The 21,121-nt window shown below is 41.2% G+C and overlaps 1 long non-coding RNA gene across 1 annotated transcript; it reads left to right on the top strand.

Moving 5' to 3' along the window:
• The first annotated feature begins 18,289 nt into the window (after positions 1-18,289).
• On the top strand, positions 18,290-18,822 carry LOC116069740. The gene is made up of 2 exons (XR_004110119.1): positions 18,290-18,326; positions 18,529-18,822. It is a non-coding gene; the product is annotated as an uncharacterized LOC116069740 (long non-coding RNA).
• Positions 18,823-21,121: the final 2,299 nt, after the last annotated feature.

Raw genomic sequence — 21,121 nt, forward strand, 5'->3', positions numbered from 1 at the left:
ACACCTCTCTAATGTATCTCTGCTTACCATGTCAGCCTCCTTCCCAATCAGTCTATCCTTACACCTCTATAATGTATCACTGCTTACCATGTCAGCCTCCTTCCTGATCAGTCTATCCTTACACCTCTCTAATGTATCACTGGTTACCATGTCAGCCTCCTTCCCAGTCTATCCTTACAACTCTCTAATGTATCAATGGTTACCATGTCACTCTCCTTCCTAATCAGTCTATCCTTACACCTCTCTAATGTATCTCTGCTTACCATGTCAGCCTCCTTCCCAGTCTATCCTTACACCTCTCTAATGTATCACTGGTTACCAGAGAGTATATGTACTCTAAAAAGTATCTAAGATTATTTATTCATAATGAATGTTAAATGGGATGTTCATTTCAAGACTGATTATTTGGGACCAGACGGGAGGCACAGGGCACAGAAGTGGCAGACCAGTAGGGACAGGTTCTTTCTACCTCCATCTGTACTCAGGAGGTGCGCCTGTTCCACAGCCCTCTGTACACCTTTCCTGCCAGGGGCAAGCAGGCCTCCAGGGAATGCTCTGACTCTAGGACTCAGATACGATCGCCATTTTCTCTCCAGTGACTTTCTAAGGGGGGACCAGCCAGGAGGCACAGGCCACAGAAGCAGGAGAGCAGCAGGGACAGGGTCCTTTCTACCTTCATCTGCACCCAGGAGGGACAGCTGATCCACAGCACTTCGCTCATGGGTCTAACCAGGGGAGAGCTGATCTCCAGGCTTACAGACCCACAGGAAGAACAAGCTCAAGCCACAGATAGCAAGAATATCTAACACCAGAGATTAAAAGATGGCGAAAGGCAAAAGCAAGAATCTTACCAACAGAAACCAAGACTACTTGGTATCATCAGAACCTAGTACTCCAACCACAGCAAGTCCTGGATAACACAACACACCAGAAAAGCAAGATTTGAAACTTAGATCATATCTAATGATGGTGATAGAGGAATTTAAGAAGGATATAAATAACTCCCTTAAAGAAATACAGGAGAACACAGGTAAACACTTAAAGAGGAAACACAAAAATCCCTTAAAGAATTACAGGAAAGCACAACCAAACAGGTGAAGGAATTGAACAAAACAATCCAGGATCAAAACATGGAAGTAGAAACAATTAAGAAATCACAAATAGAGAGAACTCTGGAGACAGAAAACCTAGGAAAGAAGTCAGGAGCCATAGATGCAAGCATCACCAACAGATACAAGAGATAGAAGAGAGAATCTCAGGGGCAGAAGATACCATAGAAATAATTGACACAACAGTTAAAGAAAACATAAAATTAAAGAAGATCCTAACCTAAAACATCTAGGAAATCCAGGACACAATGAGAAGACCACATCTAAGGATAATAGGTATAGAAGAAACTGAAGACTTCTGACTTAAAGGGCCAGTAAATATCTTCAACAAAATTATAGAAGAAAACTTCCCTAACCTAAAGAAAGAGATGCCCATGAAGATACAAGAAGCCTACAGAATTCAAAATAGTTTGGACCAGAAAAGAAATTCTTCCTGCCACATAATAATCAAAACAACAAATGCACAAAATGAAGAAAGAATATTAAAAGCAGTGAGGGAAATAGGTCAAGTAACATATAAAGGCAGGCCTATCAGAATTATAACAGACTTCCATCAGAGACTATGAAAGCCAGAAATTCCTGGGCTGATGTCATACAGACCATAAGAGAACACAAATGCCAGCCCAGGCTACTATACCCAGCAAAACTCTCAATTACCATAGATGGAAAAACCAAGGTATTCCATGACCAAACCAAATTTACACAATATCTTGCCACAAATCTAGCCCTTCAAAGGATAATAAATGGAAAACTCCAACAAAAGGAGGGAAACTACATACTAGAAAAAACAAGAAAGTAATCTTCCAACAAAACTAAAACAGGATAACCATGAACAAAATTCCAACTCTAACAACAAAAGTACAGGAAGCAACAATTACTTTTCCTTGATATGTATTAATATCAATGGACTCAATTTCCCAATAAAAAGACATAGACTATCAGACGGGGTATGTAAACAGGATCCAACATTTTGCTGCATACAGGAAACCCTCCTCAGTGACAAAGACAGATACTACCTCAGAATAAAAGGCTGGAAAACAATTCTCCAAGCAAATGGTCCCAAGAAACAAGCTAGAATAGCCATTCTACTATTGAATAAAATCAACTTTCAACCTAAAGTGATCAAAAAAGATAAGAAGGGACACTTCATACTTATCAAAGGTAAGATCTACCAAGATGAGCTTTCAATTCTGAACCTCTATGCTCCAAATGCAAGGGCATCTACATTCATAAAAGAAACTTTACTAAAGCTCAAAGCACACATTGCACTGTACACAATTATAGTGGGAGACTTCAACAGACCACTCTCTGCAATAGACACATCATGGAAACAGGAACTAAACAAGGACACAGTGAGATTAACAGACATTATGAAAAAAATGAATTTAACAGAAATCTATAGAACATTTTATACTAAAGCAAAAGGATATACCTTCTTCTCAGCACCTCATGGTACCTTCTCCAAAATTGACCATATAATCAGTCACAAAACAGGCCTCAACAGATACAAGAAGATTGAAATAATTCCTTGCATCCTATCAGATCACCACTTACTAAGGCTGCTCCTCAATAACAACATAAACAATAGAATGCCCACATACATGTGGAAGGTTAACAACACTCTACTCAATGATAACTTGGTCAAGGAAGAGAGAAAGAAAGAAAGAAAGAAAGAAAGAAAGAAAGAAAGAAAGAAAGAAAGAAAGAAAGGAAGGAAGAAAGAAAGAAAGAAAGAAAGAAAGATATTAAAGACTTTTTAGAGTTTAATGAAAATGAAACCAGAACATACCCAAACTTATGGGACACAATGAAAGCAGTCCTAAGAGGAAAACTCATAGCTCTGAGTGCCTCCAAAAAGAAACTGGAGAGAGCATACACCAGCAATTTGACAGCATATCTGAAAGCTCTAAAACAAAAAGAAGGAAATTCACCCAAGAAGAGTTGAAGGCAGATGGCAGGAAATAATTAAACTCAGGGCTGAAATTAACTAAATGGAAACAAAAAGAACTATACAATGAATCAACCAAACCAGTAGCTGGTTCTTAGAGAAAGTCAACAAAATAGATAAAGCCTTAGCCAGACTAATGATAGGGCACAGACACAGTATCCTAATTAACAAGATCAGAAATGAAAAGGGAGACATAACAACAGAAACTGAGGAAATCCAAAAAATCATGAGATCCTACTACAAAAGCTTATACTCAAAAAACTGGAAAACCTGGAAGAAATGGACAATTTTCTAGAAAGAAACCAGATACCAAAGGTAAATCAAGATCAGATAAATGATCTAAACAGCCCCATATCCCCTAAAGAAATAGAAACAGTCATTAATAGTTTCCTAACCAAAAAAAAGCTCAGGACAAGATGGGTTTAGTGCAGAGTTCTATCATACCTTCAAAGAAGACCTAATTCCAATACTCCTCAAACTATTCCACAAAATAGAAACAGAAGGTACTCTACCCAATTCGTTCTATGAAGCCACAATTACTCTGATACCTAAACTACACAAAAACCTAACAAAGAAAGAAAACTTCAGACCAATTTCCTTTATGAATATCAATGCAAAAATACTCAATAAAATTCTTGCAAACTGAATCCAAGAACACATCAAAATGATTATCCATCATGATCAAGTAGGCTTCACCCCAGGGTTACAGGGATGGTTTAATATATGGAAGTCCATCAAGGGAAGTCACTATATAAACTAACTCAAAGAAAAAAAAATGATCATTTCATTAGATGCTGAGAAAGCATTTGACAAAATCCAATACCCCTTCATGATAAAAGTCTTCCAAAGTTCAGGAATTCAAGACCCATTCCTAAACATAGTAAAAGCAATATACAGCAAACCAGTAGCCAACAACAAACTAAATGGAGAGAAACTTGAAGCAATCCCACTAAAATTAGGGACTAGACAAGGCTGCCCACTCTCTCCCTACCTATTCAATATTGTACTTGAAGTCCTAGCTAGAGCAATTAGACAACAAAAGGAGATCAAAGGGATTCAAATTGGAAAAGAAGAAGTCAAATTGTGATATTTGCTGATAATATGATAGTATACTTAAGTAACCCCAAAATTCTACCAGAGAGCTCCTAAACCTGATACACAACTTCAGCAAAGTAGCTGGATATAAAATTAATTCAATTAAGTTAAGCAAATTAGTGGCCTTTCTCTACACAACAGATAAACAGGCTGAGAAAGAAATTAGGAAAACAACACCCTTCACCATAGTTACAAATAATATAAAATACCTTGGTGTGACTCTAACTAAGCAAGTAAAAGCTCTGTTTGACAAAAACTTCAAGTCTCTGAGAAGGAAATCGAAGAAGATCTCAAAAGATGGAAAGATCTCCCATGCTCATGGATTGGCAGGATTAATATAGTAAAAATGGCCATCTTGCTAAAAGCAACCTACAGATTTAATGCAATCCCCATCAAAATTCCAACTCAATTCTTCACCGACTTGGAAAGAGTAATTTGCAAATTCATCTGGAATAACAAAAAACCTAGAATAGTAAAAACTATTCTCAACAATAAAAGAACCTCTGATGGAATCACCATTCCTGACCTTAAGCTTTACTACAGAGCAATTGTGATAAAAACAAAAACAAAAAACAAAAAACAAAAAACAAAAAACAAAAACAAACAAACAAACAAAAAACTGCATGGTATTGGTCTAGTGACAGGCAAGTGGATCAATGAAATAGAATTGAAGACCCAGAAATTAACCCACACACCTATACTCACTTGATCTTTGAGAAAGGAGCTAAAACAATCCAGTGGAAAAAATACAGCATTTTCAACAAATGATGCTGGCTCAATTGGCAGTTAGCATGTAGAAGAATGCATATCGATTCATTCCTATCTCCTTGTATAAAGCTGAAGTCCAAGTGGATCAAGGACCTCCACATAAAACCACATACACTGAAACTAATAGAAAAGAAAGTGGGGAAGAGCCTCGAGCACATGGGCACAGGGGAAATTTTCCTGAACAGAACACCAATAGCTTACGCTCTAAGATCAAGAATTGACAAATGGGACCTCATAAAATTACAAAGCTTCTGTAAGACAAAGAACACTGTCAATAGAACAAAACGGCAACCAACAGATTTGGAAAAGATCTTTACCAATTCTTTATCCAATAGAGGGCTAATATCCAATATATACAAAGAACTCAGGAAGTTAGGCTCTAGAGAACCAAATAACCCTATTAAAAAATGGAGTACAGAGCTAAACAAAGAATTCTCAACTGATGAATACCGAATGGCTGAGAAGCACCTAAAGAAATGTTCAACATCCTTAGTCATCAGGGAAATGCAAATCAAAACAACCCTGAGATTCTACCTCACACCAGTCAGAATGGCTAAGATCAAAAACTCAAGTGATAGCAGATGCTGACAAGGTTGTGGAGAAAGAGGAACACTCCATTGCTGGTGGGATTGCAAGCTGGTACAACCACTCTGGGAATCAGTATGGTGGTTCCTCAGGAAATTGGGCATAGTACTACCAAAGGACGCAGCTATACCACTCCTAGGCATATACCCAGAAGATGCTTCAACATGTAATAAGGACACATGTTCTTCTATGTTCATAGCAGCCTTATTTATATTAGCCAGAAATTGGAAACAACCCAGATTTCCTTCAACAGAGGAATGGATACAGAAATTGTAGTATATCTACATAATGCAGTACTACTCAGCTATTAAAAACAATGAATTTATGAAATTCTTAGGCAAGTGGATGGATCTGGAGAATATCATCCTGAGTGAGGTAACCTAATCACAAAAGAACACACATGGTATACACTCACTGATAAGTGGATATTTGCCCAGAGGCTTGGAATACCCAAAATACAATCCACAAACCACAAAAAGCTCAAGAAGAAGGAAGACCAAAGTGTAGATAATTTGATCCTTCTTAGAAGGGGGAACAAAATTCCCATGGAAGGAGTTGCAGAAACAAACTATGGAGCAGAGACTGAAGGAAGGACAATCCAGAGACTGCTCCACTTGGGAATCCTTCCCATATCCAATCACCAAGCCCAGACACTATTGTGGATGCCAGCAAGTGCTAGCTGACAGGAGCCTGATATAGCTGTCTCCTGAGAGGCTCTGACAGTACCCAACTAATACAGAAGTAGAGGCTCACAGCCATCCATTGAACTGAGCATAGGGTCCCCCAATGAAGGAGCTAGAGAAAGGACCCAAGGAGCTGAAGGGTTTGCAGCCCCTTAGGACGAACAACAATATGAACTACCTAGTACCCTCAGAGCTCCCAGGGACTAAACTACCAACCAAAGAGTACACATTGGTGGGACTCATGGCTCCAGCTGCATATGTACCAGAGGATGGCCTAGCCGGTAATCAATGGGAGGAGAGGCCCTTGATCCTGTGAATGTTCTATGCCCCAGTTTAGGGAAATGCCAGGGACAGGAAGCAGGAGAAGATGGATTGGTGAGCAGGGGAAGGAGAGAAGGAACAGGGTTGTTCTTTTTTGTTTTGTTTTGTTGTTGTTGTTGTTGTTGTTGTTGTTGTTGTTGTTGTTTTCCCCCAGAGGGGAAACCAGGAAAGGAGATATCATTTGAAATGTAAATAAAGAAAATATCTAATAAAAATAAAAATAAAAATAAAAAATAAAAGAGATAATACATTGTTATAGACAAAACTCATCTTGCTGTGCTATGGAAAACTAGGATTTTAAAATTGTTTATTTAAACACATTTGTATGTGTATGGGAATATGTGCACCTGTGTGTAAGTCCTCACAGAGTTCAGAGGCATTGGATCTACTGCAAGATGGAGCTATAGTCGGTTATGAGGTACCTGGTATGAGTGTTTTCTGGGATCCAACGTCAGGCTTTCTATAAGATCAGCATGTTCTCTTAACCACTGAGTTATCATCCCAGCACCAAGACACCAGAATGTATCCCTCCCATTTAACAGTGTTTGAACGATAGCACATTTCAAAGCACAGAGAAGGTGACAACTGTGTGAAGTCACATATAGAATGAGAGAAAACTTTTCCAAACTATCCACTAAAGTCTTAATTTTTATAATATATGAAAAAATCAAATCAATAATAAAGAAGCAACTCAACTCAATTCAACTCAAAAAAAAAAAAAAAAAGACTGGTTATTTGGGCCACTATTAAAAGTCAGTTCCAACAGACATATTATTCCAGCAGAGAGTTATGAATGAGAGATTCTATGTTTGACATATATTCTTACCTATGTAGATCCAGTGTTATCTAAGGACAATGACATCTCATCTCAAAAATCAAACAAACAAAAACACAAAAACAAAAAAGATAGCAAAGTGTTTTGAGTACTTCAAAACATTTTAATGGAAACTACATCTAGCATTGCTTTCTAAAAGCAGCTATGGGTCGAATTAAACATCTTTGATTTGCACAAAACACATTCTGACTATAAACAATCTGTATGGTCATTACGGCTTCTTGTCTGAATGTCTAAGTACTCTGGATAGCCCCTACAGTAGCAGGCATCAGCTGTTTTCCTACTATGTTCATATGGAATGCGTAGCTTCTCTCTCATCCCATCGTCTCCCAGTCCCATTATCTGTCCTAGCTTCCTTCTCTGCAGATGTTCCCACTTCTGCCCAGCCATGTGGCAGCTACTGCTTTCCTGATCTTTCCTTCCTTTCATCAGCCAGATTGCTGGTGTTCACAATCTTTCACCTTCATTGTCCACCAATCTTACCTTTGAAAGAACCAAGAGGGTCTATTATTGCACTTGGAGATAGTAACCTGCGTCCCAAGTCAGGTCCCCTGTCACCTGTCCTCAATAAGCCAATTTAAAAAGCCAAATTAAAAGAGGAGAGCAGAAAAAGGAGATTTATTCAATGCGGCTACGTTGGGAAGAAAGGCAAAGAGATCTAGAAATACTTACGTGCGGGCCAGATACAGCTTTCTGGTCCTGAGTGAGAGCAAAGCTTAAATAGAAGCCCGAGGATACATGCATCTAAGCATCCTGATCAAAATGTGGTCCCACCCGCCACTGAAACGTCTTTGTGAGGGTTTCAGTTTCATCCCCCAATGCAGTCAGACAAGTTGCTACAATTGTGTGAAATCTCTTTCCAGGAGAGAAGTTCCACCTCTGGCTGGCACCTTTTTCTTCTCCCAGCATGAGATTCTTGGGAAAGTTCTCACTTCTTTGATGCCCACTGTTTCTATAGTCTGATAGTCAGAATGGGATACAAAGTGTCTCTTTGGAACATCATTATTCCAAGCTGGTTACAGTTCCACTCCATTTTTCAAAACCCCAATTTCAATCTAGTAACTTGGTTGGTCCCCAAAGCTAACTAAATTCCCTGTAGACCCCTGTCAATTATAGCCTGTACCTTGCCTAAATATGCCTGGCATCCTGTACCTGCTCCAGGTCCAGAGCTGGCTTTGGCCAACTCCTTCCCACTACCTTCTCTGTCCTTAGCTCTACCTCATTCAAACCCAAGGGAATCAAAATGTCTGCTTCTCTTGCACCAGGTCTAGCTGCACTAGTCAGAGTGCCCTCTAGTGGTGAGGAAGAAAAGTGGTGCCCTCTGATGGAGGCCCGGAGGTCAGGCAGGTCACCTCAGAGTGATGCCTACAGGACTCCTCCCACACTTTCTCACTTAATATCTTTCCTCTGCTATTAATGTCTTCTCAGCAGGTGGAGAGTTAAGACTAATAACTTGGTCTTAAGTATATAAGTTATATAACTAGTGAATAACTAATATTCATTAATAACTAATAACTAGTAAACACTGGGTCTGAGCCCTTCCCCTTTTGTCTCTAGAAATCTTCAACATCATTTGTGGAGTTTGGTGTGTTCACATCTGGTTTTGCCTATTGACTTGGTTTGGTTTGGTTTTCTGAGTCAGAGTCTCATATAACACAGTGTCTTTGGTCCTGTTCTATTGTGGAAAGACATCATGACCCAGGCATTTTATCACACACACACACACACACACACACACACACACACACACACACACGCACGCACGCACGCACGCAAAAAAAAAAAAGCCATTTAATTGGAGGCTTGCTTACAGCTTCAGAGGCTGAGTCCATGACTATCATGGTGGAGAGCAAAGTGACAGGCAGGCGTGGTGCTGTAGCAGTGGCTAAGAGCTTACATTTTGTCTACAAGCAGGAAGGAGAGAGGAAATGAGACTGGGCCTGTCATGAGCTTTTGAAACCTTAAAGCACACACTTTGTGTCACAGTTCCTCCAACAAGACCATACCGCCTAATTCATCCTAAACAATCCACCAACTGGCAACCAGACATTCAAGCATATGGGGGCCCTTCTCATTTAAACCACCAATACCCAGACTAGCTTCCTCCATCTCCCAAGTGCCGGAATCATAGGCATGTACTACCATGTCTGCCTTCAATTTATTATTTCTAAGGACATGAATAATTTGGCCAGGACAAGGAGACAAGATAGCAACCCATGAGTCATCCCACCTCAGTGAGCCCCAGAGAGTCCTCTTCCTCTGGTGAACATTTATGGATTTGGAAGCAGATTGTGTTGGTCACCATTACCTGCCACATCTCTGTGCTTGCCAGAACCCAAGAAGCAAATGAGTGTCCCTGCTTTACAGCTGAGCTGTCTGATGCCCAGAGGATGCAGGCAACCTCATTAATGTGTTGGCGATGGTGCACAGTGAACATGCAGTTGACCCAGCTCAGCCAAGTTTGGAACAGGTCCCATAGCAATCTCCCTGAGTGCGGGCAGTGCTGCTTGGTTGGCCCAATGTGCGTCTCAGTCTCCTAGAAGCCATCCCTACTTTAGATGAAGGGTGACAGGTGACCACACCATGGCTCCTTCTACCAAAGGGCTCCAAGATTTCACATGAGTTGACTGTTCCTTATCCAGGCTGTCAGTGTTTCTTGGTTTTATTGAGACAGGGTTTCTCTGTGCAGCCCTGGCTATCCTGGAACTCACTCAGTACCCTAGGATGGATCTGCATGCCTCTACATCCCAAGTGCTAGGATTAAAAGCAAGGACCACCACCACCACCTGGCCTCTCAGTATTTCTTTCTCCCTGTCATTATGTAGCTTCCTAACTTCTTTTTAGAGCCGGGCAAGACCCAACAAAGATAAGATACTTGCAAGATTTCCAAGGACATTTCCACTTCTGCCTATCTTGAGTTTTTCTAAACAGGTTAATTTTGTCTGCCTCATATGCTCTTTTTCTGAAGTCTGTCCTTACTGTGTGGTGCTTCACTCTGTAACTAGCAGCTTGTACCTCTACTGCATTATTCATCCCATCACCTACACACGCTCCATGACTTCATGCAGGATACAGTGCCATTGCTCAGCATGCAGACTAAACTTAACACATATGTACAGAAAATGCCCCATGAGAGATTTCTATTTTCCCTTCCAGGATCACACTGTCTACAGCCCCACTCAGAGAACTGTCTTTGAAATGCTTCTTCTCAAATCTGTGACAACCCAGTTACAGCAGGTCAGCCAGAGTAGGATTTAGTTACTTTCAAAACCATTTACAATGAAAAGGCTGGAGAAGGGAAAGAATACGGGTGGGACAGAGTTGTGACTGACATGAGAATCCTCACTCTGGGATTCATAGGGATATGCAGGGGTCCCAGTACCAATTCTTTTCCTACTCCTCTTTCATTACATTTATTTATTGAAGTATGGATCATGTGTATGTGACAATATACATGTGAAAACCAAAGGACAACTTACAGCAGTTGGTTTTCTCCGGACATGTGGGTCTCAGGATTGAACTCGAGTCACTGGGCTTAGTTTCCCACTGAGCCATCTTATCTGCCACCAGTATTCAATTCCCACCAAGGAATCCTTACTCTGTGTTTTCTGTTGGTTAGTGTCTCTCAAAACTATGTGGATGTGGGCATATTTGGAGACAGAGGCTAAATCGAATGAAGTCATGGAGTGAGTCCTGAATCAGGCTGAATGATATTCACATAACACAAAGAACACTGGACACAAATAATTAAAGAGAAAAGATAACGTGGAGACATCGGGAATTTGCAGACCTCTGCAAGCCAAAGAGAGGAACCTGAAACACAACCTTCTTTTACAGCCCCAAAAGGACTCAACATTGCAGAACCCTTGATCTCAGGCTTCTATCTCCAGAAATACCAGACAATACATTTGTTATATCAGCCACCCAGTCTGTGGCACTGATAAAGGCAGCCCTGGTAGACTCATCTACCTAGAACTCTTTACAAGAAGAAAATTGGATCCCATAGCCCACATTGATTAATTATGTCTGGGTTGTTAATTTCTTGCATTTACCTACATGGGCAGGTTAATGGCGGCAATGAAGAAATGATTCATTTACCCATTCAGGAGAAGGGTGAAACATTCATTGTTTATGTCAGCAATGAGATAATACCCAATGCAATAATATAAACAAATGGCTGGACTGGGTGTTTTGTAAACATTGTCTTAATCCACTCAGCCACCCAGCTGGGAGGCACTGCTACACTCAGTTCACAGAGGTAGAAATTGTGGCCCAGAGGCATTTATGGGTATTTCCAAGGATATACTACTAATCAGACAGAGGGCTCAGCAGACGCCCACTGGCCATCAGTTTTCTTCTTCTTCTTCTGCACAGCACTAGCTTTGGAGCATCCTAACCAATCTAGCAGTGGTGAATGGAACCATTTCTCTTGTCACTGGTCAGTATGAGAATGAGAATGTAATCCGGTTTGTGCAGTGGGACGGAAGGGTTCTTCACCATTAAAAAAAAAGACGTCTACAAAGCAGTAACCCCTCTCCTGTTGCTAGATGTTACACAACCCCCATGAGATGTCACAATGTGATAGGTGTTGGGGAGGCAGAGCTGACGGCACTGATTTGCTCGAGCTGACCAACCCAACAATTCCCCTGCTCCTCTTTCTCACTAGAAAATCATTCCCTTATTGTTGAAGCACTTCTGTGTTGCTTTAGCTCCTTACAGGTGAAGTTATCTCCAGATGCTAATTCTACAAATCCACTTTGATTTCTCTACCACAAGAGGCATTTTTCGATAGGTTATGAAAAGCCAATAGCTTCAACTTTACTGGCCTGCAGAATTTCAACACACCCAACAAATACATTTTTTTGTTGTTGTTTTCTTTAAAATGGGGTAAAATGCACATTGAACCTGTATTAATTCTACATCCACAAAGTAGTTTGCCTATTACCACTACCAAACTTCAGAAGTAGTTTGTCACTCTGTACTGTAATTCTGGGCCTACTAAGCAGTAAGTACCTGTTCTGTTGCCCCAGACCTTAGCGACCCTCAGTCTATTGTCTGATTCTGGGAATTTAATTTCTGCTAAGAATATCATGCAAGCAGAGCCATATATTCTTGTCCTTTTGTATCCGGCTCATTTCATTGAGTCTAGTGATATCCAGAGTCATCTACCTTGGAACACATGTCAGAATTTCCTTCCATTTTAAGATCAAGTAGTAGAATATTAAAAGACCACACTTTACTGTCCACTTGTCACTGAGAGACATTTGGGTATTTCCCACCTGTGGTGGTTTGAATGAAAATGGCCCCATAGTCTCATATTTGAAAATATATTCCTCAGTTAATGGAACTCTTTAGGGACAAACAGGAGGTGTGCCCACTGGAGTCCATGCCATGCCCAGTTAGCAAGCTCGCTCTCCCCCGACCCCACTCTCTCTACCATTTGTTTACAGAATGAGATGTAAACTCTGGCTATTGCTCCAGCTCCATCCCTGCCTGCTGCCATCCTCCCCGCCATGATGGTCATGGGCTCACTTGCTAAAATGTAAGCCTTAAGTAAATGCTTTCTTTTATAAGTTGCCTTGGACTCTCTTTTTTTGTAAAGTCTGGCTCTTTGTCCATTTGTGTTTGTTCTCTAAAAAACTGGCTGTTTGAAACCATTGCTCCCTTCTGGTGTGTTGTTCACTGGCTTTTGTTTTTAGTTCTTCTTCCTATATTCATGTACTTCATCTCTTAGCAGATAGTAATTGCTACTGGTTTTCTCCCATTCTATGAAGTTCTTTTTTTGTCCCTGTTGATAGTATTCTTCAACAATGACATTACTTCCTCTATCATTTTTTTCTATGGATGTTTGTATGTCTGCATGTGTGTGTGCACCACATGTATGTGACTGCCTGTGATGGTCAGAAGTTGCTGTGATATTCCCTAGATCTGGAGCCACCAATGGTAGAGAGATGCCTGGGATGAGTGCTGGAAACTGAATTCGTCTACATTCTTTACCTTTGAGTCATCTTCCAGTCTCAACAGTAACAGATTTTTAAAGAAGGGTTTCCAAACGTAAGTAAGCCATCAAGTCTTCCACACACTCTTGAAGTCTATCTCTGAAGTAAGTTAGCCCACCAAGTCCAGCTTGTGTTCTCCACGTGTACTCGCTCACTCGCTGAACCACTCATCAGGCATGTATTCAGCACAAAGGTGAAGAGCTCCTCTCACAGCTCTGCAAGGCTAGACTAAGTGATTTTTCCAAATTGTGTGTTGCCACTAATTTAAGGAACATGAAAAATAAAAACCAACCCAACAAAAACCAGCAGGTAGACCAATGGAACAGAACAAAGGTCTCAGAAATAAATCTTCATACCTACAGCCACCTAAATTTCCACGAAGTATCAAAAACATACATTGAGTGGAGGGTGCCTCTTCCTTAGACAGGGCTGGGAAACCTGGATATCCATTTATAGATGGATGACATTAGATCCCAAGCTTTCCCACTGCAGAAAAGTCCACTTAAAGTATATCAAAGACCTTCAGATAAGCCCTAATCTCTAAGGCGTGTAAATTAGAGGGCCACAATATGAAGGCTCCTCACAAAATAAACAGAAGTGCCATATGATCTAGTTATTTTAACCCTGGGTATATATCTGAAGGAATGTAAGTCACATGACCACAGAGAGACCTCCACATCCATGTTTATTGCTAGTAGTTCTCAAATAAAAGGGATGTAACCAGACTACAACAGATGATGGATAAAGATGATGTGATGTGTGTATGTGATGGGATTTTTTATTCATCTGTCTGCACAGATAAAATTGTGTCATTTGCAGGAAAATGAGTGGAATTACGTATCACTGTGTAAAACAAGTTAAGCCAGATGCAGAAAGGCAAATATCATGTTTTCTCTTAGATGGAGAATCTAGATTTAAATATAAATATGTATAAGGTCTGAAAAGACAGTTCAGTTAAGAAAGTGACTATACAAGCATGGATACCTGAGCTGAGTTGGATCCAAGAAACCTCTGCTAGAGAGAGAGAGAGAGAGAGAAGACAGGGATGGCACTACATGCTCATATTGCCAGTGCTACAGAGGCAGAGAGTGACAGACCTGTGTGGCATGTAATCTGTAAATTCTAGGCCTATTTAAAGACTCTCACTTAGAAAACAAAGTGAATGGCACCTAAAACCCAACTTTGTTCATTGTCCTCAACACATACCCACATATACATACACAAAGCACCTCCCAACACACATATATACCCAAAATTATCATATATGTATGTATGTGTACATATATATATATATATATATGTATATACACAGACATGTACATACACACACATGTGCATACACATATACACACTACCTCCCAAAACATACATATATACCCCAAAATTATTATATATATGAGTACATACACAGACATGTACACACAAACACCATGAAAGTTGGAGGGAGGCTATGAGGAAGGATATGAGGAAGAAGGAAGGCTTGGAAAGATAGGGTAATAGGGATAAAATATCATGTTTTCCCTCATACATGGAATCTGGAGATACATATTATCACATATAACATAAAAGCTGAAGGGAGATTACTTGGAGAGAGGAAGGGGCCTTGTAAAAGTAAGGCAAAAGGTAGGGGAGTGGCATGGAGGCAAATGTAGACAAGTTATTATATACATGTGTAAAATGTCACAACGAAATCTGTTATTCTGTACACACAAACAATGATTAATAAAAGCTTTTTAAAGATGAGCACTGAAGATGCCAGTCCAGACTATTATGCGTAGCAAAGATTTCCATCACCATAGATGAAGAAAATAAGATATTCCATGATAAAGCCAAATTTAAATAATAACTATCTGCAAATCCATCCCTAAAGAAGGTGCTACAAGGAAATTTGTAAAAACCAAAAGAGGAGGTAGAAAGAATCTAAGAGCCAGAGCAGACTGAGGGCTCCAGAAGAACAACTTCTCTGAATCAGATAAGCAAGATGCATATGAACTCAGAAACTGAAGCAGCAAGCACAGGGTCCCCAGGGTCTATGCCATGTCCTTTGCACATATATTATAGCTTTTTTAGGTTAATATTTTTATAGAATCCATAACTATGAGAATGATTGCATTTCTGATACTTGGGCCTGCTCTTGGGACTCTTTCATTTTGTTTGGTTGCCTTGTCTAAGCTTCAATAATATATTTTTTCCTTTATCTTATTATATTTTATTTTGCCATGTCAGGAAAAAAATGAGCATTGATTAATCAGAGACCACAACTGACCAGCATCCAGAGACTCTGTAGTGCTCAGCTCTAATTTGGGTAGCTATATCACATCTCTCTATGGGTCATGCCAGGACAGCCCCACTGCACACATGCACTCACAGTGACTGCATGCACAAGGTCAAGCCACCCAAAATCCCAGCATGGATGGGCAAGGGAGGGTCATAAAGTTCCACATCCAGCCAAGGAGCTTTTGGCAACTGATAGCTTCTGGGGGATAGGGGTGGGGTTCAAGAGGGCCCTGAACCCCATGGTCCAGTAAATGCTCTCACACTCGTGCAGGTACATGCAGCACTAAATGGAATCAGTGGGTTTGAGCACATGAAGCTGGAAGAAGAAATGTAAGACTAGGGGAGGAATTGAAGGGGTGAGAATGGGGTAGGGCAGGCTTAAAAAGCATGTGCAGGTTGGACTGAGCACAGGATCCCCAGTGGAGAAGTTAGAGAAAGGATCCAAGGAGCTGAAGGGGTTTGCAGTCCCATAGAAGGAACAACAATATGCTAATCAGTACCCCCAGAGCTCCCAGGGACTAAACCACCAAGCAAAGAGTGTACATGGAGGGACCCATGGTTCCAGCTGCATATGTAGCAGAGGATGGCCTTGTCAGTCATCAATGGGAGGAGAGGCCCTTGGTCCTGTGAAGGTTCTATGTCCCAGTGGAGAGGAACGCCAGGACCAGGAAGTGGGAATGGGTGAGTTGGTGGGCAGAGGGAGGGGGAAGGGGTATGGAGTTTTCAGAGGGGAAACCAGGAAAGAGGATAACATTTGAAATGTAAATAAAGAAAATACCTGATTTAAAAAAAAAGAAAGTAACACATGCAGGTATGAAATTCTACAGCAATAAAAACATCCTTGTAACACTGGTTGCTGGATTTGTGGTATGTGTGTTGCTCACAGTGTCACTAACAGTGTCACAGTTTAGTGTGTTAACATTTTGAGTGTCTCAGCATGGACACGCAGCTCTCTTTCACTTGTGATCATGGGATAATATGCACCGTATACCTGGGCATCCTGGTTTCTCACCAGGGCTGCTAGGAAGCCTCAGCACACACTTGTGGGCAATTTCAGGATGGCAGATTGGGCATTCGGATGTATTCTAATGCAGCAGGCTCAGTTCCAGACCAACTTACATTTTCCTATCTCCTACTTACTTTGCCTCATTAAAAATCAGTTTGTGCAGGTATGATAGAACAGGACTGAAGTCTCATCCACTCAGGAGGCTAGGCAAGGGGATCAAAAGTTTGAGGCCAACCTGGGCTAGGGAAGAAGGTCCTTTCTTAAGTAAATAAACTGAATAAACAACTTACTTCTCTGCTTTGTTATATACACTCCTTTGCTCCTCCTTAAAGCCTTTTACAAAGCAATAAAACAATAATATAGCCATAACAAAATACCTCTTTATATTATCCTTTTGAAGGACCCAACACAAAATGAAATAAATGTGAGATCTTGCCCTAAAGCTGTTTAAAACTTCAAGATGGCAACGACAGAATATTACAGCAACACTGGGCCTTTCTGGTTATGGGGCTGGTCTCATAGCCATGAAGCATCTTGTCAACTCTAATCCTCAAAGAAGTTAGGAAAGTAGCATTATGTCTTTTCATCTCTTCAGGACTTTCAAGAATGACAGAAACACTGTAAGTGCTGTAGGTGTCTATATTAGAACAGAGGTGGAGAAATATGACAATTAAAGCTGACTTGGAATTATTTCTGTCTAAAATAGGAAGTTTTGTTTGTTTTCACTGTCTAGACAGTCATTTTCTTGGTTCATCCTCTGGTTCATATTTCTTAACATATTTTGAGAACTTCATGCAAATATATACTATATTTGTAACATTTCTGCTAACCCTCTCTCCTCCCCAACTCCTCCCATGTCCCCATCGCTTCTCAAATGTACAAACCTTTATTATTTTTGCACACAAACACAGACACACGCACACAACACTTTAGTGTTGCTTATATTCATATATATTTAGTGCTGACCACTTGGGAGCTTGTCACTGGAGAGGACTGATGCTCCATGTCTTAGCAGCCTTTACATTGCTACTTCCCCCACCCTAGAATTTTAGCATGTTGCTCTTATGTGATAGGCACCCAACGTTCTTACTGACCAGTGGCGTAGTAGGTGGATGCACACAGGTAGCTATGGTTGCATGTGGACTGTCCCCTATAAAACCCATGCTAAAAACTAGTCTCCAGTGTAGCAGTGTCGTGAAGCAGTCTTTAAAGCTTTGTAGATCCTCCTGTGGATCCCTGCCACTCTCACAGGACCGTGATTATCTTTCTAAACTGGGTGAGCACTTGGAGCCATGAGCTGAAGCAACGTTAAATCTTTATCTGATTTCAATTGCCAATGTGGGACTCTCTGGCCAGAATAAATCACTTTCCTTTGCTTTGCTAACTCTTGATTATTCTGTTATAGTAACAGGTGGGACTGTGAAAGGCAGCCTGCTTTCTGGTTGAGCTATGTTTAAACTCCAGAGACTCAACAGATAACTCTACAAGGGATGGAAGGCCTGTTTGCCATGTTCCCAGACACTAGGCTCCTGACATGAGACTCCCAGCTCCATAATTCTATGGCCATCAGCCACTTAGGGCAATACCCTTGTCCCTGGTATTCTGTCTGGACTCCACCCCCACAGTTACCTGGTAACAGCCAGATATGCTCCTCCCCAGTTACCTGGCAACAGCCAGGTAGGCTCAGCCCACTATAAAAGGTGCTGCTTGCCCCCTCCTCCTCTTGCTCCTTACTTTCTTACTCTTGCCTCTCTCTCTTGTCCTATTGCTCCCCCTCTTTCCACCTTTCCTTTCCCCCTCTCTCCATGTGGCCATGGCCAGCCTCTACTTCCCTACTCCCTCCCTCTTTTTGTCTTTCTACAAAAAAAGCCTTAAAACCATATACTATCTCTTCTCATCCAGATCCACTATGCTGGAGTAATGGAGCAGGTCTTCCTCTAAAGAGCTGGCCCATCTAATCTCCCGCAGAAAGCCTCTCTGCATTCCCAACCACGGTCTCCACCTCCAAGCCAAGCAGCCATCCACCCACCTAGCCAAGTGAGAGCCACTCTTCTGTTTGACTTCAGATGAAAATATAGAACCCTCAGCTCCTCCAGCTCCATGACTACTTAGATTCTGCTATGCTTTCAGCCTTTATGATAATGAATCGAACCTCTGAACCTGTAAGCCAGCCCCAATTAAATGTCCTTATAAGAACTGCCTTGGTCATGGTGTCTCTTCACAGCAATGGGAAGCCTAACTAGGACAGTATATATAACGATGAACTGGAGAGTAGAGATACAGGCAGGCAGTCCACACAGAGGTAATTAGGGCTGGAATTGGACAGGCAGCAATGGTGTGATTGCAACAGTAACAGTACATCCTTTCCATTTGCTGTGCTTTTCATAATACTGTCCCATTTGCTCCCTTGATAATCCTTTTTGGAAAGTACCACATTGCAGAGAATTGTAAACTGGTTCTCACAAAGTGTGGATGAATAATTGGTGAGGGCAGCCAAGCCACTGCAGAGCAAGGTGGCTGCTTCTCTTCTATCTGATCTTCTTCAGAGCTGTTGGCAAGCTTTCAAACCAGGAGGTGCCTAGACTCCATCCCAGATAGTCTCAATAAGTTAGACTTAGTGATGTCCAGGGAAACTTCAAAACTAACTAGAGAATTTTAATTTGCACCTAGGTTATGTGTTTCTAGGCTGCAGCATGCCTGATGTGAAGGCAAGGGCTTGAAGACCAGAGATAATGATAATACACAGGCAGAATTGACAAAATCTGGGCTGGATATATTGCTCAGTCAGTTAAGTGCTTGCCTTGCAAGGTAAAGAGCCTGATTCCAACCTCCAGAATCCAAGTAGGTGGTGGTAGTTGTTGTTTCGTTGTTGTTTTAAAATAGTCACAAATGGTGGGCCATGTTTATAATCTCCAGTGCTGGGGAGGTGAAGATGGGTGGATGGATCCCTGGAGCTAACTGGCCAGGCCACCTAGCCTATATGGCAAGTTCCAGACCAATGAGAAATGCTGCTCAAAAAGAAAGTGGGCAGTACCCAAGGAACAGCAAATCAAATGAGCTCAAGTGCAGGAACCCACATGCCATCTTCCTTATTTATTTACTAGAAGTGTGACACTGAGGGGAGACACACTGAGGGGAGGACTAACTAGGTTCCACCTTTTTGAGGGGTGTACTGGCTAGTTTTGTGTGTCAACTTGACACAGGTTGGAGTTATCACAGAAGGAAGCTTCAGTTGGGGAAGTGTCTCCATGAGGTCCAGCTGTGGGGCATTTTCTCAATTAGTGATCAAGGGTATAGGGCCCCTTGTGGGTGGTGCCATCCCTGGGCTGGAGGTCTTGGGTTCTATAAGAGAGCAGGCTGAGCAAGCCAGGAGAAGCAAGCCAGCAAGGAGCATCTCTCTCCATGGCCTCTGCATCAGCTCCTGCTTCCTGACCTGCTTGAGTTCCAGTCCTGACTTCCTCTGGTGATCAACAGCCATGTGGAAGTAAACTGAATAAACCCTTTCCTCCCCAACTTGCTTTCATGGTCATAATGTTTGTGGAGGAATAGAAACCCTGACTAAGACAAGGGGAATAGCATTGAAGAGTTTGTGATATGTTTAAAGCCACCTGACTTTGGAAAACATTCACAGAACATACTTCACATCAATGTGCCAACCTGACATTAATTCCTCAAGGACTGAAGAAAGACAAGTAAACAGCTGTTGCTGTTGCACAACGCAGCAAGTGACAAAAGAGAAGAGAGGCCGAAGCCACACAGCCTGGATGCAGGAAGGTCCTCTTGGGAATGTCTCCACATTGTTTCCCTGAGCCTCATGTGGTACAGCCCTGCTTTGTATTGCTCTTTAGACTCAGGTGCATAGCCTGGACTTAATGTGTTCTGAACACATTACATGTACAATGCGCACTCCACGTGCGTAACATCATAGATCACCAAAGAATAGCACCTGAAACACCTGGACATTGATTTTGAGATGATTATGTTATGAATTTCTGTGCTTATTAAGGTTGTTAATTTTTTAACCATTTCTACTCTTATAGAAAAATAAAGGTGTAATTATGAAAAACAAAGATTTTTAATAGTTATTTGTCATCATCCCTTGGCATGTACCAATAACCTTTGGATTTTATGTGTTAGAATATTTTATTTAAAAAATGATGACAAATAACTATTAAAAATCTTTGTTTTTCATAATTACACCTTTATTTTTCTATAAGAGTAGAAATGGTTAAAAAATTAACAACCTTAATAAGCACAGAAATTCATAACATAATCATCTCAAAATCATGTTGCCGGGCGGTGGTGGCGCACGCCTTTAATCCCAGCACTTGGGAGGCAGAGGCAGGCGGATTTCTGAGTTCGAGGCCAGCCTGGTCTCCAGAGTGAGTTCCAGGACAGCCAGGGCTATACAGAGAAACCCTGTCTCGAAAAAAACCAAAAAAAAAAAAAAAAAAAAAAAAAAAAATAAAAAAAAATGTTAATTAGGTTGTGGGCT

The sequence above is a fragment of the Mastomys coucha genome, unplaced genomic scaffold, assembly GCF_008632895.1.
Source record: "Mastomys coucha isolate ucsf_1 unplaced genomic scaffold, UCSF_Mcou_1 pScaffold1, whole genome shotgun sequence".
Lineage (NCBI taxonomy): Eukaryota > Metazoa > Chordata > Mammalia > Rodentia > Muridae > Mastomys > Mastomys coucha.